Raw genomic sequence first — 19220 nt, 5'->3', positions numbered from 1 at the left:
ATCAGTCCTAATTTATCGCCCCAGGAAACACAGTACAATTATGGTAATAAATAATAATAGGGTTCAGTACATGACAACATGAATGATGGAGCCTCTCAGAATTCATTTACATTGCTTTGTGTTGCAATCATCATGCCTCTAATGTAATGCCAAGCAAATGAGCCCCTTTGAATATTGTGCAATCTATTGCAAGTCAACTGGCACAAAACTCACTCAATAAATCATGTTCAAACACATGCCTGTAATGACAGGTAAATCAACAATGAAGTAATTGCATTTAATGTATTGAAATACTGGACAAAAAAAAAGTGACCTCAAAGTGACTTTTTGTAAAAGGTATGATACAGTTACAACAGAGAGTGAGATCCTTCCTGAGAGGCACGGCTTGCTTAGATGCACATGCCAGAACTGATGATGATGCTGTTTCCCAAGCAGATCTTGATTTACCTCTTTTCTCTGCAGTAATTACGGGATCAGGATGCCAGAGGCTTCAAGGGTTCACTACCTTGAACGTAATAGTCACAGGTAGAATGGAAATCAGCCTCAAGTACAGCCAGCTCTTTTGTGCCTGAGCCATCACCAAGCTCTAAGTTTTGTAGCCAACTCTAAAGGCAACCTGATGAGGAGGAGAGACAAAGCGTCAGGAGTCAAAAGGGCTGCATCCCTGCCCCAGCTCTGGTATTCACTAAATCACTGCATGACTCTGGCCAAGTCACACTACCTCTCGGTCCTTTGTCTGTGAAATAATGTTGTTGGACTGTCGTAGCCAAAATTCATTGCAATTCAATGAAGCTCTGATTCTGATTAGAGGCCTTCAATTTTAAGCAGACAGAAAAGAGTTCCCTGCTCTTCCTAGAGCTATGCTGTTCCTGAGCATTGAAGGCACTGGTTTAAACCGGCATGCATCTCTCCTCATCATTGCTGTTGGCCAGGCCAAGTGTATGTGCTTCTAATTTCTGTGAATCCTGGGCCTGCCCCTTTCTGGGCAAGCAGACAAGTCTGAAAATAGGGCCCCAGGGGCTATGTGGATGAATAACAGACAACATTGAAATGACAACCTTCCCTTCCTTCCCCATCGCATCCACCCCAGCTCCCCTCTTCCCAGGGACAACGTCAAGAAGAGATGAAGCAGAGCCTCTGCAAAGCCAAAGGCCACCTAAGGAACTTTCCTGTTCTTGTGAATAACTCATTCTTGGCTAAAGGGCTCCCCAGGCCTCCCCGCTAACCCGCCTTCCTCTCTCTGCTCAATCATCAGTCCCTGACTGTTATCAAAGTAGCTCTCATGAACCCCATAATCTTGGAGATGTGGAGACTTGGAAAAGCAGGGAAAAAGAGCACTAAATTTAGAGTGAGAAGATCTGGCTTTAAGTACTGGGTCTATAGTTTATCGACATGTGATTTTGTGCAAGTCTCTTAAACTCTCTGTGCTTCTATTGCTTCATCTGTAAAGTGATAATAATACTCACTGTGTCTCCAATGAGGTTGTTGTGAGGACAGGATGATATAGATGAAAAGGTTTTGCTAGTTGTAAAGCACAATACGAAAGTCTCATTTTTGTCATAATTTGGGAGTAAAGAACACTCTGACACAAGTTTACTGTGCTCTGCACTCAAACAGTGCTTCTTATCATAAAAGCAATCATCTTGTTTATTTGTCTGGGTATTTTTATTGTCTGACTCTCCTGAGAGTCAGAAGGAACTTGGAGAGTTTGTTCATATTGTTCATGTGTTACTAGCACCTAGGACAATGTTAATTAGCATGTATTGAATACATGAATAAATGAATGAATGAATGATAGCTTTTCTTTCCTTTAGGAAATTACAACAAAACACTGAACTTCAAGGTATTTTTCAGAAATGTATTTGATGCAAACCTGCCCCAACCTGTAAACATAACCTCCTGCTCCATTTACTTTTTGTGCTGAAATGGAGCTGTTTAGGGGGAGATGGCTTTGTAAGCAATGACCCCTACTGGAGGGGTAGCAATTGGAAAGTCTTTCATGCCCACTAAAATGCCTTCTGAGGCCAAAACTGGGCCACAGTTTCCCAGGCAACAACAATCTAGAAAATGACAGCTCACTTCAAAGCAGGAAGGGATCTGGGAAGCTGGAAAAACCCACAAACATTTCCATATTAGAGAGGTGTAGGAAGTCATGGTTAATGAAAACTGAAAACCCTTGAGTGAGAGCTAACAGGTTTCTATTCTTAGTGTCGTACGTCCATAGACCCCATCCACCCTCTTTAGGATGTCATTCTGTCACCGAACCACGAAGGCTTATTCATAGATTACCTGTGTTCCTTCTTGAAGCAGGCCCCACTCTCCTGATAGCTCTCATATGATACACTCTGATTAGCAAGGCAGCATCAGGCAGAACAAAAGCTCCATTAACCAGGGCTGGTGGGCGGGAAGGCAAAGCCAGGGGCCCTGAGAAGGGAGAGAATGAAACAGAAAAAGTCTAATTTTAGAAAATTGTTACCAGTTGCAGGATGATGAGAATGTTCCCTAAAGATGGGAACATCAGGAATGGAGGGACCCGGCTTTTCTACCTGATCTGTTGGCTCTCTGATGGGAAATGTCAGCCATGTAGTTCTTGGGTTTTCTCAGCACTGCTGGATTCAGATTGATCCTGGAAGCAAGACAGGTGTTTGGCAGCAAATTGCTACCAAGTAACGAGTTGCTACTCGGTAGTTACAACTCAAAGGCCACACCCTCCACCCTTGGGATTCAAAGGTCCCCTTCAGAAAACAGCCAAGGGCAAGCTGCCTCTAGAGTTAAAGAGGAGGAAGATGGCACCCTATGTCACAAGGCAGCCTCAGGCTGAAGGTACAGGTCTTCTGGTGAGCCCTTTTCAACCGAACACAGTATTGAAGTCAATGGATTGTCGTTTGATCAGTCAGTATGAAAGATGAATGTGTACCCCAAAATTCCCACAATTAAAAGGACAGCCGTATCCCCTCAATTCAGCTTCCCTCAAGTCCCTTTTCTTTACTCTCATATCTACCATCAACTCCCTCCCATCTCCGTCATCTAATTCCTCTCAAGAACTCAGGGACAGGGCATAAGCTCTTGCCTTTCGCCATTTGATTCAGCAGCTCCCAAGAGCTGCAGCCCTGCTTGGGAAATGGTTCTGCGCAGGCAGCTTGATTAATGACTGAGGGTCAGCAGATGTCACCTCTTCCACTGAATCCCCAGGGTGCATGCACAGCTCAGCTGGAAACGGGACACCAGAGGACTCTGAGTGAACCCAAGAGTCAAGGGCAAATCCACATGATACCCAACAGGAAGGCCTTCCACTGGTTTTCTCCATCTTCCTTTTAGAGTGGATGCTTGGTACTCATTCTTTAAAAGGACCCCTCTTCTTGGAGAATACCTAAATGAAACATGCAAACTGGTGAGAAGAAATTATGATCTATGATTACCTGGATGCCCCAGGACCTCAGGCAGTTACCTGAGGAATCTTAGTACCTGAGAGGAACGCCTATCGTTTTAATGGGAATTTTCCATAGACAAGCATTCGATTTTGTTGTTGATTTTTTTTCTATAAATACCCCTTTCAACCCTACTTACAGGAAGCAATCATATATTCTGCTAAAATGGACTGAGATTATACTTTATAGTTTTCAGCCACTCTTGAAAATTTCAGGCTGGGCACAGTGGCTCATAAATGTAGCTCCAACACTTTGAGAGGCGAAGGTGGGAGGATCACTTGAGGTCAGGAGTTCCAGACCAGCCTGGCCAACATGATGAAACCCCCTCTCTACTAAAATACAAAAATTAGCCAGGCATAGTGGCATGCACCTTAATTTCAGCTACTTGGGAGGTTGAGGCATGAGAATTGCTTGGACCCAGAAGATGGAGGTTGCAGTGAGCTGAGATCATGCCACTGTACGGCAGTCTGGATGAGAGAGCGAGACTCTGTCTCAAAAAAAAAAAAAAAAAAGAATTTCAGCCCAGGTACCAAGAGCACACTGCATGTGCACATTAGAACCAGCAATAGAGGGAACTGCAGTGGTGAAGGGAAGCTCCCACGTAGACTTCAGTCCAGAATTCAAAGTGCCTTTGCTGTCTCTGAAATACAAACACTTAAGATATACTTTTTCTTTCTAATTAATGTTTTAGAAATTTTTACCTGAAACTCTGAATTTTAGGATTCCAGGCTATCCATTATGAATTATTCTCATGCTTGTATTAGGATATTTTTTTCTGGGCTGTTTACTGCTGAGAACAATCTTTCCATATAAAAATCCCTTAGAACCTGAGAGCTTAAGATCAACCTCCTGAGTGGGAGACTGGGCATATCTCCTCTACCTTCATGTTTCCTCCAAGCTCAGACAGAAAACAACCACGTTTCAAACTCAGAAATAGTAAATTAATCAAAGGGACCTTATGGATCATGGAATCCAAATCATCATCTTCCACATGAAACAACTAAGGCCTAGAGGGGTTAATGGTTGATTTGGGGAGGTATGAGTAGATGTGCCAGGACTGAGGTTGGAAGCAGGGTTCATGTTCATTCCAAAATAAAACATTTTTCCTGGTAGTTGACAAATGAAAAGTTATAGGCCAAGATGAGTGAAAGCACACAAACTTGCTAACTCAACTAGTCAGAAAAAGGGCTGAACTGAATGCCAGGAAATATTGCCCTAAGTGTGTTCTACAGAAGTAGTCATTTTTGAGATGCTGCAACCAAAAAGAGTTATCAAATTATAAGAGAGAAATATCACTGTAAACAAACCTGTTTAACTTAGCATAATCCAACATTTTCTAAAGTTCTTAAATCAAGATTCTCAAAGATCGCTCTTTCTCTTCTCTCTCTCTCCTCCCTACCCACAGCTGCTTTGCATAAAATGTATTAACATACTATATAGAGTTGGCATTCTTCCACAGTGCATACTTCAAGAAATGTTGGTAAAGGGGAAGGAACTCTGCAAGGAATAAAGAGGATTATCCTCTGGTCATGGAATTTAATTATGCTACTAATCACCTGTGAACCTTCAGCCAGTCCTGTGATTCCTCTGGGTCTCCGTTTCCTAATCCCTTAAATGGTGGTGGTTAGGAGTGTGATGGTTGGCAAGATAAACCCTGCAGTCCTTCCAGTTCAAAATTTCTATGATGACCTGATGTTCAGCCTTCCCAGCAAGACTAGGAGATTGTGCCAATCAGAAAAGCCAGAGGTTTGCCCTATATGGACAGCTTAGGCAAGGCACTTGTGTTTGATATGCTCTTCTGTTCCAGCTTGAGGTAAGGAAAGGAAGAAGATTTTAAAACACAGGATTCTCCAGTGGATAACAGTCAGTTCCTCAGGGGTACTAGTTTGAGCCTGGCTGTTACCAAGGTAAAACCGTTTTCTTGTTAAACTTATTAAGTCTGCTAAGTATTCAAATGAACCTGATTTTTTTCTCATCTTTTTTCTCATGAAGAAGTCAACAAAACATTGAGCCCTTTGATTAAACCTCCTCCCCAACTTCCCAATGCTGAAATAACCCATCCATGCATCGCCCAGGGGAGATGTTGCCTGACTTCACAGGAAGCTCAGAAATAGCCTATCCTATCAAATCACATAAATCCCTGAAACTTTCCATCTTGTTTTTACTATAATTATTAACTTTCTTTTTTCTTTCCTTTTTCTTTCAGGATCTACTTTGTGCTGCAGGCCAATAGCCCAGCTACGCATCTGGGTCCCCAGCAAGCGCTCTGTGCTTTTTTTAAAAACACGCACACATGTTCTGCCTCTTATTTCCTGAGCAGTCGCAACACCTGGAGTGGTCAGAGTCCAAAAAAGTCAGGCCAGGAAATTGAGTTCTTCTTGACTCCTGGCTGGGACATTTAGCCAGGAACATTATGAATGTGTTTTGTAACTAACCCTCTACGAGAGAAGAACAGGCCCCTGCCAAGGAATTCACGAGACCCTGGAGTTCACAAAGAGGGAAGAGAAGAGAAACCTCACTGATCCATCCGACAAGGAGCTGGACAATTTGTGATTTCATCTCAAATGTTCCTTATCTCCTACCAAGCAAAAGGAAACTAAATATCACTCTCCCTCCTACATGCACACATACATAAAAGAAGAAATTTTTTAAAAGAGAGAGGAGAAGAAAAAAAACCTGGAAGCATTTTTGAAAGCAAAAGGCTGTTTATTGCTGCCAAAGTGCTGATTTTTTTTTTTTTTCTGCCTCTGGCAACTGTATGAGAATTGGAGACTTCAGCAGAGAAGAAATCCATTCACTTGTCATCGCATAAAACCTCTGTGTTCCACAGAGGAAATGGCAAAATTTCACCCTTAACTGGATTTGTAAATTCTTACAGGGGGCTGGGAGAGGGGGTGGAGGAGAGGTCAGACTGTTCTACATCCTGGGGCTTTCGGTAACCTCACTCTGCCATGTGAGGGAACGGCTTGTCCATCACAGCAGCCTTATGTCAGCAGGGGACAAAGGTAGAGGCTGAAGAGTCAGAACGGGGCGGGCACCAGTCCCCAGCCCAGGCCACAAAAGAGCAATTCCAGCCTGTGCCACTGCGGAGAGTTCCATCTAAATGTCTTTTAAATGACTCAAGCACTGGGGATGTTTTCTTTTCCCTGGAGTATATCCCACAGCCTTTTTAATAATGATTGTTCGAAACAGTTGCTTGTGATTAAGCTTAGCACTGTCACATTCAGTCATTGTGCTAAGCCCAGTATTCATTTCCTCTTTCCCTTTCCTGCGTGTGATTTTTCTTACTATCCATCTACTACCTGTCCTGCTGGATTTACCCCCATTCACAGAGACAAAGTAAAAACAGCAGGAGAGAGCCAAAGGTCATTTAGTCCGTCCAGTCATTCTTATCAGGTCAGCTATCCCATTCTGACCCTCTAGGTGTGATGTTTTCATCTCTTTTGTCAAATTCTCTTTGTTCTGCTGTTTTCCATTTTGATATAAAAGTCAAAGTGTGGCGATGGCAATATTCCTAAACGTCCCTGTATCAAATTCTCCTGACTTTCAAAGTGCTGAGGTCAAGATCCAGAAAACTCGAAACCAGAGGAAATCAGGTTGCTAGCATGCCGGGACCGTTATGATGCTCTCAGCCTTAATTAGGTGTAAGTAACATCTTGTCAGTGTTCTGCCACATATGCTAAAGCTGCCGGGGCAATTTTACTGACTCTGACAGCTGAAATCAGAAACAAGAGAATCAACATGTCAATGATGTGGCTGGACATGATGGATATATTAAGAGGAGTCTGGAAAATTCTGGACTTCATTACATCGACTCTACTTCTCAAAAGTTCCTGTCAAAAGAATCTCAGCCTCATCAGAAAAGCTCCTCTGGGATCTGATTACACCCAATTACAGGGCCTCCCACAGCCACCTGGACATAGGGGTACTTCTGCCCAAACTCATTGGAGGAGTGATTAAGGGAAGATGAGAACAAGGAAACTGCTGATTTTGGTATAATTTCTACAAATAGATCTATTGAGATTTAAAAGGTGCAATAACTTGACATTTTTGGTAAGTTAAAAACTGCTTAAAAATTGGTTTGCAGGTTGTTTCTTTTTCCGTCTTGGCCCCGGGCTATTTTCAAAATGAAAAGAATGGGATCAAGTCCTGAAAACTGAGGTGGAGTTGAAGGCAATAATAAAATTTTAAAGATGACAAAGAGGAAAGTGATAATCTCCTGAAAGTGTTAGAGGCACACTTGACTTCAGATGGCAAGTTTCTCAGAAGGAAAGAATGAGGGCAAGAAAAAGGAACTTCTTCTGCTAAGGGGCTGGCGCATTAGCAGGTTGGCCTGAACATGGCTCTTTCTTGTCCAGTCCCAGGGGTGCTGTGCTCTGGAAGGCGTCTGCAGCCAAGACCCCAAATATTGGCACATCGTGAACTGCCATTGACATGTCATTTTAAGGATGAGAGAATGCTTGCTGCCCCAGCCAGGGAGAGAGAAGATATAGTAACCAGTGACAGAGCTGGTCATGCTGATATGGCATCATGTTCCTGGAAGATTCCATATCTGTCGATCATTAAATAAGAGGGCTGAGCCCAGGCTAAAAATACAGCATCACGAGTGCCTTGCAGAGGGACTCACAAATACCTTTTTGCCTGCTCCATTCCCTTTAAAAGTAAGAATTGTCAATCAAAAGTGTGTGTTTACATTGCTGAATGACAAGGTTTTAAACCTCAGACTTGCTGCAAAGACTCATGTCTACGTAGTGCCAAGAGTGCAAGGCTCAAAGAGGGAGAGTCTCCATGGATTTCAACGGGAACACCTAGCTTTATAATGGGCCTTTCTATATCACCGTTTTGGCTAGGGGTCCATATGAATTTGTGGTGATATTAGGCAGAGGCTCTGTGGCCTGGCAATGTTGACACTGCTTCAGAAGTTTAAACAAATGTTGCGTGAGTTTTGAAGTGATGAATAAAAGTCAGTGAAATGGTTTGGAAACAACAGTGGGAAGGGGAAAGTAGTTGTACATTACCTAGTAAGGAAATCATCTTGCCTTTCTATTTTTTCCCCCCCCAAGCAAAAAGCAGAAAGATTCCACAGGCTTTACTCTGTTAACAAGTAATGGATCATTTTTCTTTCTTTTCCTTTTCTCAGTAGTGTAAATGCTAACTGTTTCCCCCTCTGTCTTATGCTGGATTGGATTGGAAACCTCTTTCCCAAATCACTCTGCAGGCAATGAATCATCAGTCCTGGTGGCTAATGGCTCTTTTGTGAACCCAGCAGGTGTGTAACAGGCTTCCTCTAAGTGGCCTGTCCTGTGTCTCTTGCCTCGTAGACTCCCAAGAAAGGAGTCAGGGACACGTGAGAGCTCAAAGGGTCTCAATCCTGGTCCTGTACCAAACACTAAAGAAAACACGAGGCTCTGTGGCCACGAGGACCTACATTTCTATTTCTCAGTGATTAATGCTGCAGACAAAGATTAGGCCGATTAAAATCTCCAGCACTCCCCTGGTATGTCCTCCCCCACATCACTTGGCCAAGTGTAACAATTTCACTCAAAACAACACGATTTTTCTTATTTTTCAAGAAATATCTATTGAGTTCATAATGCATAATGTGGCCGATGATAGGTTCTGGGAAATATGAAAACTAATATAATAGCTAATATTGATGGGATATTTACTTTGTCCCCAGCAGGAAATTATACCTAATTTCCTGATATAAGATAACTCACTTGATCTATAGGTCAATAAATAAGTACTATTATGATATTATCGTCTTCGTTTAATAGATGAGGAAATGGAGGCGTAAGTTAAGGAACTGGAAGAGCTAGGATTCATATCCATGCAGGGTGATTCCAGAGCCACAACGCTCTACGACACTGCCTGCCAATAGCAAGACATGATCCCAGCCCTCGAGGACATCACAGTCTATTGGTTGGACATTATCTAGTCATATAATTGAGTAATTGGACATCTAAATATAAGTGAATAATGCTGTGAAACACCAAGGCATAAAACCTCATCAGACATTTGCTGAAGCCTCATCTTAATCAAATCAAGTCTACGCTGATCAATCTACGAAATGCTGCACTCCTGCAATACGCACCACCTCCCCGGAAAAGCTGACTTCTGCTGCTCCTTCTTCAGGAATTGGCATGGTTTGGATGATGTGAACTTCCACCCTGGCCACAAAAAACAAGACCAGGAAGGTTACTTGTATTCATTTCCTAGGTTTGCCATAAACCACAAAGTTGGTGGCTGAGAACAAAGAAATATGTTGTCCCACAGTTACGGAGGCTAGAAGTCCAAAATCAAGGTGTTGGCAAGGCCTTGCTCCCTTATAAATCTGTAGAGTGAGGATCCTTTCTTCCAGCTTCTGGTAGCCCCAGATGTTCATTGGTTTGTGGAAGCATAATTCAGTCTCTGCCTCTATCCTTATAGGGCATTCTCCCTGTGTATCTTCCTACTGTCTTCACTCTATGTATGTCTGTCTCTGTATCCAAATTTTTCATGTTTGTAAAGGCACTAGCCATATTGAATTACAGCCCACACTTACAACCTCATTTTCACTTGATTACCTCTGTTAAGACACTATTTCCAAATCTGATCACATTCTGAGGCACAGGGGCATTAGAATTTCAACACATCTCTTTTAGGCAAACACGATTCAACCCCTAACAATACTCTAGGCAAATGTAAACCGAGAAACTCCACAGCCTCAGAGCTGACCTGGCCCAAGAACTCTGCCCAATAAGAGTGTGCCATATTGAATGGTAACTGATCCACCCCATTAGATTCTGCCTTGGGAGTTTTGGATTCTAGCTGTAGTTTAACAGACAAATCCATGGGGGTGATGGTGTCTCTGGAGCTGCTTCTGATAGACTTTGAAGACACCCCCATCACTAAAATGTCTCCAAAGGCTGAAGAGGAGAGTCAAGCACAGGTTCTCTACTGGGCCAAGGTAGCTGCTGAGGACCCTTCCTGGGCTTCCTTGCTTGTTTTTACTAAATATATCAATTAAACAAACTAGCCAAATGTACTTTTTGGTCTTTTTATGCAAACTAATAAGACTCCTGCCTAACCTATTCTGACTTTTTTCATCCTGTCAAAACTACACTTAAAATTCATATACTATGGAAAACCATTCAAAATTCATCATCTTTATCTTTGGTCACTAATCATTCCAACATCTCCTTATCACATATGTACACATATATTTCATATACATGTGTGTACAGTGTATATGATTAACAATACACACATATATACATATATTATAGGTATACACACACATATATATGCATATGATGATATCTGCTTCCACTTTCCAAACGAGAGTTATAATAACTGCATTTATGAATATATGTATGCACAGAAATGATTATAACTTTCTTGAGATGGTCCTTTGGTAAAATAAATAATTATGATGATAATAATAATAGCTGTTACCCAGTGTTTAATACGCCAGACATTTTGCTAAGGATTTTACATATATTATCTAAATTTGTCTTCACAAGAATCTGGAGAGGTAGGAATTTTTATACCCCTTTTACAGATGGGCAAACTGAGGCTTAGAGAATTCAAGTGATCTGTCTAGCATGACATAGCTAGAATGTAAAATATGTGGGATTTGAACCCATGTGGCCTACTGTAGAACAAATGCTGTTAACCACTTTATACTGCCTGTGACTTAACCAATGTGGCGTCATGGACACCTACAACTAAAGAGGACTCAGCAAGTCATTAGATCCTGCAGCTCCATTTTATTTATGAGAATTCTGAGCCACCAATAAACTGTAGGGCCCAGTGGCTCAATGGTTGGCAAAGCTGGAAATGAAATCTGATCATCTACCTCCAAAGCTGATGCTTTTGTACTTCAACTGTGACCTTTCTGGGCTGTATCCAGTAGAAATGTCTTCAATTTTTTCCCCATGAATGACTTCCCTCCTCTGTTTCCTGTACTGATACAGGGTTTCTCCTATTTTTAGAGCATGTTGATTATTTCAATTAGAACCAGAGAAGAGATGTCATGATAGGGTCTTTGTCTTTCCAGAAAGTTTGACCAAGATTTCTTTAAAACTTGAAACAAAAATTATGATGGTTCGTAAAGGGTTCAGCAGGAGCTCACCTGAAAATCTAATTAAGCAGAACACGCATGCCTCAAGCATTGGTAGTAATCAAGGGGTTCCTGGGCTTTCTCTGTATTGCTATCCCCAGCTCAAATGCAGCATTCAGCTTCAAGTGGGGGCTCAGCAGATAGTTTTGACTGACAAAAGCAATTAAAAACATAATATAAGTTCCCAGCAAACCTTGTTATTATTGTGAAGGTGTCTTACATATGTAAGGCAGTTTTAACAATCCTTTTGATTAGTCATTCATGTAAGTATTTGAATAAACATTTCAAATCAAGTCAAAATAATCACAGAGGATAATAGCACTTATGGTGTTGCTTAGAGAAATTGTGATCACGGTGTGTCTTTTTTTCTTCTTTTCTTTTCATTTTTTTGGAACTGAGTAAATCCATGTAACCTCTTTTGCCTACTTTTCAGTTTCAAAATGCAAAGTAACTTGATGTTTTTCCTCTTGGTAATGATGCTCCCTAGTTGGCTCTAAGAGGAAGACTGAATGTAACTCTTTTAACATATGTGGCTTCACAAAGAGAAGATGGAATTTCTGCAACAACCATTTTCCAAGGATTTCCTTATCACTAACAGGAAACCCACGAGAAGAGGGTAAAAGGAGAGTAGAAATGTAGATGTGTCAGTAGAGGAGTCACCAGATGCTGCCTTTGCTCTCAATCCCAGTTATGCCTGTCTTCTCTGGAATAATTTTATTGTTAATTATCATCAAAGTCCTCATACTTAGCAGATGTTCTCTTACAATTAACCCATGTGACCCCCCCAGAAGTATTTGACACCACTGCTAACCCTGCCCTCTCTAAACCTCTTTCCTTGCCTTCTCCCAGTCTTTCCTCCTTCCTCCCTGTCTGCCCCTGTCTGCTTTTCTATCTACATTCCTTCCTCCACCATGCCTTAAGACCTGACAAACCTCAGGCCTGCCCTCATGTTTCTATTTTTCTCATTCCATTCTCACCCGGGAAGAGGGCATCAGTGCCTAGATATTCCGCAAACATGGTCTGACAGCAAGCCCCATGTTCCTCTAACCAATCTAAGATTCTTGCTCCCACAAGCCTTCGAAGGTGTGGACTTCCCCATTCCAGGCAGGCTTTCATGTCACCATCATCATGGTCTTTCTGTGCTGAAAACCTGAGGCAATCAATCTACTTCTTAAGATGAGTCAAGTGTCTCCATCACCTTAAGAAGAGATCTGAAAGGCCTTGGCATGTTATACAAGGACTTCCATACTCTAGCTTTTGCTCATGTCCCTAGCACCTTTTCTCGCCATCGCCACACCATACCTTTACCCACCCTTCCATGTACAGGTCTACCTTCAGCTTCTCATCTCCATGACCTTCCTGTGCTCTTCAATATGTTTGATTCATGCCTCCCTTTCTTGACACACCAGCTTGCTAACTTCTACTGACCTTTCAAGGATGCAGTTCAAACAACCTCCAAGAAATCTCTGAACACTCCCACCCCAGCTGAACTTAGGGGTCTCTGAGCATAGCTCTGCTTATTCTTCTGCGCTTCCTATGAGACACTATGGCTACACATCACTAGTTACACAGTGTTAAAATAAGCTTAACCTAAAACTGCCTCCTTACATATTATCGGTTTGGCCCAAAAGTTTCTCCATACATAGTAAACTATAACTTAACTGGATGTGTAAACAGACCATAACCTACTCTTACACCAGTAACTGAGTTTCAGCCAATTGAAGGCAGCCAACTGTTCAAATCATATTCAAATAAGGGAAACACCAAGCTGTAACCTATATGAAACCACCTTGGCAAAATGTATGACAGTGAGAGAAATCCGACATAGCTGACTTTATCTTGCTTCTAACCTCAAAATCTGTGTATGTACATTCTTGAGCATAGGCCATGTTAACTCTGGGAGAAATTTAGTTTAGAGTTTAATGTTAAATCAGAGATGATAACAGTCTCTTCTGAAAGTAATCCCCTCCTTACTCAGGGACCAAACCACCTTTGTAAAACTGACAAATTAGCCACAGGTCAGAATTATGGTTCAAGAGTCATGTAGCTGTGCCTAGAAATAACATCAGTCTTATAAACCTAAGATTATTGTTTAAAGTATTTTTCAGATCCTTCATTCTGATAGACCAGCTGGCACCAACAAGATTACTAACCCATACCAAGAAACTGACATAAGTGGTCTTGTCATCCGCACCCAGGGAACTAACTCTGCACAAGAAGACAGCTTCATTGACCTATGATTCCATTCCCAACCCAACCAATCAAGATTCCCCATTCCCCACTGCCCTGCCCATTAAACTATTCTTGAAAAACCCTACCCTCTGAATTATTGGGAAGACAGATTTGACAATTATCTACTGTCCTTTCACTTGGCTGGCCCTCCAATTATTAAATGCTTTCTTTGCTGCAAAACATGCTGTTCTTGGTGCATTGGCTTTTCTGGGCAGCAGACAAGATGAAGCTGGTTGGTCAACTGCAAATCCAGCTGTTTTGTACCTCGCTTCTGCTTTCTGTATGTCATTTTCCATTTTCTGTCCATAAATAATCTTCAACCACACAGCAGCACCAGAGTCTCTTGGAACCTATCCTGGTTTGGGAGGCTGCCTGACTCATGAATCATTCTTTGCTCAATTAAGCTCTGTTTAGACAACTTTAATTTGTCTGAAGTTTTCCTCTTAATAATATTTTACTTATTTCTGTGACTCCCTCTACTTTGCCACAACACACACTTGCCACAGGAAATATTCCACAGCAAATATTTATAAGTATTGGTGCATTAGTCCATTCTCATGCTGCTGTGAATAAATACCCCAAACTGGGTATTTCTAAAGAAAACAGGTTTAATTGACTCACAGTTCCACATGGCTGGGGAGGCCTCAGAAAACTTACAATCAAGGTGGAAGGCACCTCTTCCCAGGGTGGTGGGAGAAAGAATGAGTGCAAGCAGGGGAAATGCCAGATGCTTATAAAACCATCAGATCTCATGAGACTCACTCACCATCACAAGAACAGCATGGGGGAAACCACCCCCATGATTTAATTACCTCCATCTTGTCTTGCCCTTGACACGTGGGGATTATTACAATTCAAGGTAAGATTTGGGTGGGAATACAGAGCCACACCACATCAATTGGATAAATAAATGATGGTCATAGTCACACCATAAATTATGAAGTAGGAATTCAAATGCAAGTAAGTCCAAATTCATTATTTTTTTCATTACAATATATGGATCCCAACAAAAATGGAGATCCCATGTGCACCAAGATAGTGACTGAGGCAGATAGTTCATGTAAATAATAACAGGAGACTCTGTTTCTACTGTTAACTTTATTGACATTTTCTGTGCATAATTAGAACAACACAATCCTATTGGTCTACCCACAAATAACAAGTTCTTTCAACACACAAACAAAATTTTTTAAAAAACTTATTTTCCTTCTGTGTGCCACTGGTTAGAACCAGTATAGTAAAAAATCCCTTTTGAGAGAATTTCCCCTGTGTTCTTCATCCCAATGGTTTTGTAAAGGTTGAGATGTGTTGAAGTAAGTGTGACTATGAACTCAGGAGCAAATGGTTCTAATACCTCCGTCTACCTACTTCCTCATTTTATTTCCATTTCTCTGGTAAAAGATGTTGAAAGTTCAAAGAACTCTAATGTTGGTAAGATGAGGAAGAAATAGCCCAGCCTAGAAAGCTGTTTTAGGCACAAGCATCTCAAATCACCCAGGCAGGGAAAGTTCATGAGAATTCAGACTGAAAACTCCACAGCTTCCTTCGGTAGAACTTCATAGTGTTCCATCTACAAAGAAGTGTCATCCCTACTTGGTGATCAAGAGGTTTTTGTAGAGGATGTGCTTTGTTCTCTGGGAAGCATCTTCAGAAGGCAGTCATGGTGGTCCAACTGCTTTATATGCTTGCTGGGAACCATCCTGTTTTCCAGTCAACTGACTCTCAGGTTAAAGGGGGAAAATGGTGATTTTTTTTTTTTTAACGGAGTCTCCTTCTGTCACCCAGGCTAGAGTGCAGTGACACGATCTCAGCTCACTGCAACCTCTGCCTCCTGGGCTCAAGTGATTCTCCTCCCTCAGCCTCCTGAGTAGCTGGGATTACAGGCATGTGCCACCAAGGCCAGCTAACTTTTGTATTTTTAGTAGAGATGGGGTTTCATCATATTGGCCAGGCTGGTCTCGAACTCCTGACCTCAGGTGATACACTCCCCTCTGACTCCCTAAGTGCTGGGATTACAGGTGTGAGCCACTGCACCCGGCCGAAAATGGTGATTTTTAACCTAAACTACTTTTCTTGGAAGTTGCTTCTGAATATTCAGGGCCATAGGAAATAAAAGCACAAACAGTGAATGTTATGACAAATCAGTGGAATTAAGTAAACATTGTTGATTTCCCATGTTTCAATGCTAGTCAAGAATAGGTCGGTATAATATTTATAAATTTTGAATCCTAGAATACTTCCCTTCCAGATGAATGACTTTTCCTTATCTGCTTTTGGGCAGATGTGTCATACCTTATTTAAGCCCAAGTTACATCTTTTTAAGCGAAGGACAAAACATTTTGGAGTGATCTACCAGCCACATGTTCTGGTTCTCATTTGCAGCGTCAACAACTACCAAAATAATAACAGGTGGAATTGAAAGTGTTTCGGCAGCCATTTCTCTCATCTTCTTCTCTTTCCTTTTTCTCTTTCCTACTACCCAACAAGCCAGGATAATATCATATTAAAGAAAAAAGATAGACAGATGACTAGGAAATCCTTTATATGAACTAAGAAATAAAGATATCTTTTGAGTTTGGAATTAGAATCAAACATGAAGGAGAAATGAAAAAAAAAATATGTACTTGGTGCTTACAATATACCAGAACCTTAAATAAGAATTTTGTTTACATATTCGTATTTAATCTTCAAATTAACCCTATGGGGTAGGTGATATTTTTTCTACAGATAGGAAAAATGAAGCTAACATGATTATTGCCTAATGTTACACAGTTAGTAAAAGGGAAAAACCTAGATTTTTAACCCAGCCCCAATGTCCAAAGTCTAAACTACTACAACTTTCTCCCTTCTGAGATAAAAATCATGTTTTAGGCTGGGCGCGGTGGCTCACGCCTGTAATCCCAGCATTTTGGAAGGCTGAAGTGGGCAAATTACCTAAGGTCAGGAGTTCAAGACCAGCCTGGCCAACATGGAGAAACCCCGTCTCTACTAACAATATAAAAATTGGCTAGGCGTGGTGGCACATGCCTGTAATCCTAGCTACTCAGGAGGCTGAGGCAGGAGAATTGCTTGAACCTGGGAGGTGGATGTTGCAGTGAGCTGAGATCGTGCCACTGCACTCCAGCTTGGGTGACAGAGCAAGACTCTGTCTCAAATAATAATAATAATAATTTAAATAGTAATTATCAAAAAATAAATGTTTTGATAAATGTGGTTAATTAGGAGGAAAGCCCTAACATATAAGACTAGAGATTTATCTATGGGACAGTCAGGATTGAAGGGGACTTTCCAGAGCTATGTTTATTCAGAACTAAAGTACTAACTGAACTTTGAGTTACTCCTTTATACAACGTGACACACCTGCCTGGAGTTCACTCCATCTATCCTTGGGCTAGGCCTCCAGGAAGGTAGGAACCGAGAATAGAGGATCAACTTTTGCAAGTTAACCCTTCCTTGTTAATATCTTTTTCTAAACAAGGGGGATGGCCAATAACAGACACTTACCAGCAACCTAATAGGATTCAGAATCGTAATGGGTGCCAGTTCATACTATTAGTAAAATCACCTGAAGGAAAAACTAATCATTGTGTGATATAAGTAGGCTAGGCAGTTAACCCAAGCATTAGCAGGCTCCTTCCAGACAGCAGAGGGCACTGAACAGCAAGAGGAGAAGCCAAAGGAGGGAAACCGCATTCACAGGCTGCACTCAGTAGTTCTGACATTCATGACTGCTGTTCTAGTTATGTGTACTGCCCTTAAAAGGAAGGAATAGGCTGCGCGTGGTGGCTCACGCCTGTAATCCCACCACTTTGGGAGGCCAAGGCGGGCAGATCACGAGGTCAGGAGTTCGAGACCAGCATGGCCAACTAAAAATACAAAATTAGCCAGGTGTGATGGTGGGTGCCTGTAATCCCAGCTACTCAGGTGGCTGAGGCAGGAGAATCACTTGTACCCGGAAGGTGGAGGCTGCAGTGAGCTGAGATCATGCCACTGCACTCCAGCCTGGGCAACAGAGCAAGACTCCATCAAAAAAAAAAAAAAAGAAGGAATACCACAAAGTCTAATTCTCAATATCCCCTACACAACACAGAACACATGAAATATGAAACAAAAAAAAAGTGTTAAGGTTCGACATAATTAAATACACAGCCATTTGTTCTGAGTAATACATTTTATTCCTAAGAGAAGAACCACTGTTTAAAAAAGAGAGAGAGAAAAATTCTAAAGACACTTTTATGGCCCAGTTATTTGCACAGCCAACCACCCTCAGTCCAATCCCAAAATTTTATTGTGGATCTGTTTACTGTGTAGGAAAAAAGAAGATAGCACCTGTGCTAAAATTTAGAAGGTAGGAACAGTTGATAAGAAAGAAAATTGCATCATAGTTTTGTAGACTGTTCTATTAAATTTCTTAGGCAAAAAAATTGCTCTGAGACTGGCTATGATTCAGTTCAGCTATTTCCTGATACACTTCTGGGTTTAGTTTATGTAATAACATTCCATATCCATGGCATGTCTTTTGTTTAAGGACCTCAGAGCACTTTAAAATGCATCAAGTTCTTCATCCTCCCAACATGCCCGTGAAGTGGGTTGTAGGCAACCGGTGGCTTCATCTGTCTTTTACAGATGAGACCCTCAAGGCCCCAGCTCAAGGCCTTTGCCACTGCCCTGCACAGCCTCTCATTTTTTCTTCTTCTTCTTTTTTTTTTTTTTTTTTTGAAACGGAGTCTTGCTCTGTCACCCAGGCTAGACTGTGGAGTGCAGTGGCAGCACAATCTCGGCTCACTGCAAGTTCCACCTCCCAGGTTCATGCCATTAGCCTGCCTCAGCCTCCCGAGTAGTTGGGACTATAGGCGCCCACCACCACACCCAGCTAATTTTTTGTATTTTCAGTAGAGACGGAGTTTCACTGTGTTAGCCAGGATGGTCTTGATGTCCTGACCTTGTGATCCGCCCTCCTTGGCCTCCCAAAGTGCTGGGATTACAGGCGTGAGCCACTGCACCCAGCAGCTTCTTCATTTCTTAAACCTGTATCTCCTCCATGTAAGTCTAAACATTAAATCTTCAGGGATCTCCTTCTTCCCAGAGGGTAACATTGATGAAAGTCAGATACACAGGAGACTAAGTTTCCATTCATTCAGAAATATGTATTGAGCACCTAGTGTATTCCAGACACTGTTCTAGGAACAGGGCATGAAAAACAGGAAAAAAAAAAAAAAAAAAAAACCATGTTCTTTTGGAGCTAACATTCTCATGGGGAGATACACAATCTACATAATCAGTCAATTATATGGTATGTCAGAAAGCGATAGGTTCTCTGGAAAAAAAAAATTAAAGCAAAGTCAGGGGAAATGAGGAGGAGTGATTGTTAGGAATTGCTGGTCTCACCAAGCAGGTGACATTTAAGCAAAGGTTTAAAGGAATGAGCCAGGGTGCTGCCTGGGTCCCAACCTTCC

General features: G+C 41.7%; 1 long non-coding RNA gene across 7 annotated transcripts in view; it reads right to left on the bottom strand.

Annotated features, from left to right (window-relative positions):
- The window catches only part of LOC139355871 (uncharacterized), a 147320-nt gene that overhangs the window by 69299 nt on the left and 58801 nt on the right, over nt 1-19220 (bottom strand). For 3 of the 7 annotated variants that reach the window (XR_011607107.1, XR_011607106.1, XR_011607104.1), the window contains exons 2-5: nt 11545-11682; nt 9523-9598; nt 4985-5235; nt 448-3915 (exon numbers count right to left, since the gene is read on the bottom strand). This is a non-coding gene — a long non-coding RNA (uncharacterized lncRNA). Of the gene's footprint in view, nt 1-256; nt 3916-4984; nt 5236-9522; nt 9599-11544; nt 11683-19220 lie in introns of those variants that run through there. The other 4 variants (XR_011607105.1, XR_011607102.1, XR_011607103.1 and 1 more) reach the window with 4 other exon arrangements.

Source organism: Macaca nemestrina, chromosome 8, assembly GCF_043159975.1.
Source record: "Macaca nemestrina isolate mMacNem1 chromosome 8, mMacNem.hap1, whole genome shotgun sequence".
In the NCBI taxonomy this organism is placed as follows: Eukaryota; Metazoa; Chordata; class Mammalia; order Primates; family Cercopithecidae; genus Macaca; species Macaca nemestrina.
The sequence above is the reverse complement of the archived record's forward strand: the minus strand, read 5'-3'. Positions and strand labels throughout refer to the sequence as shown.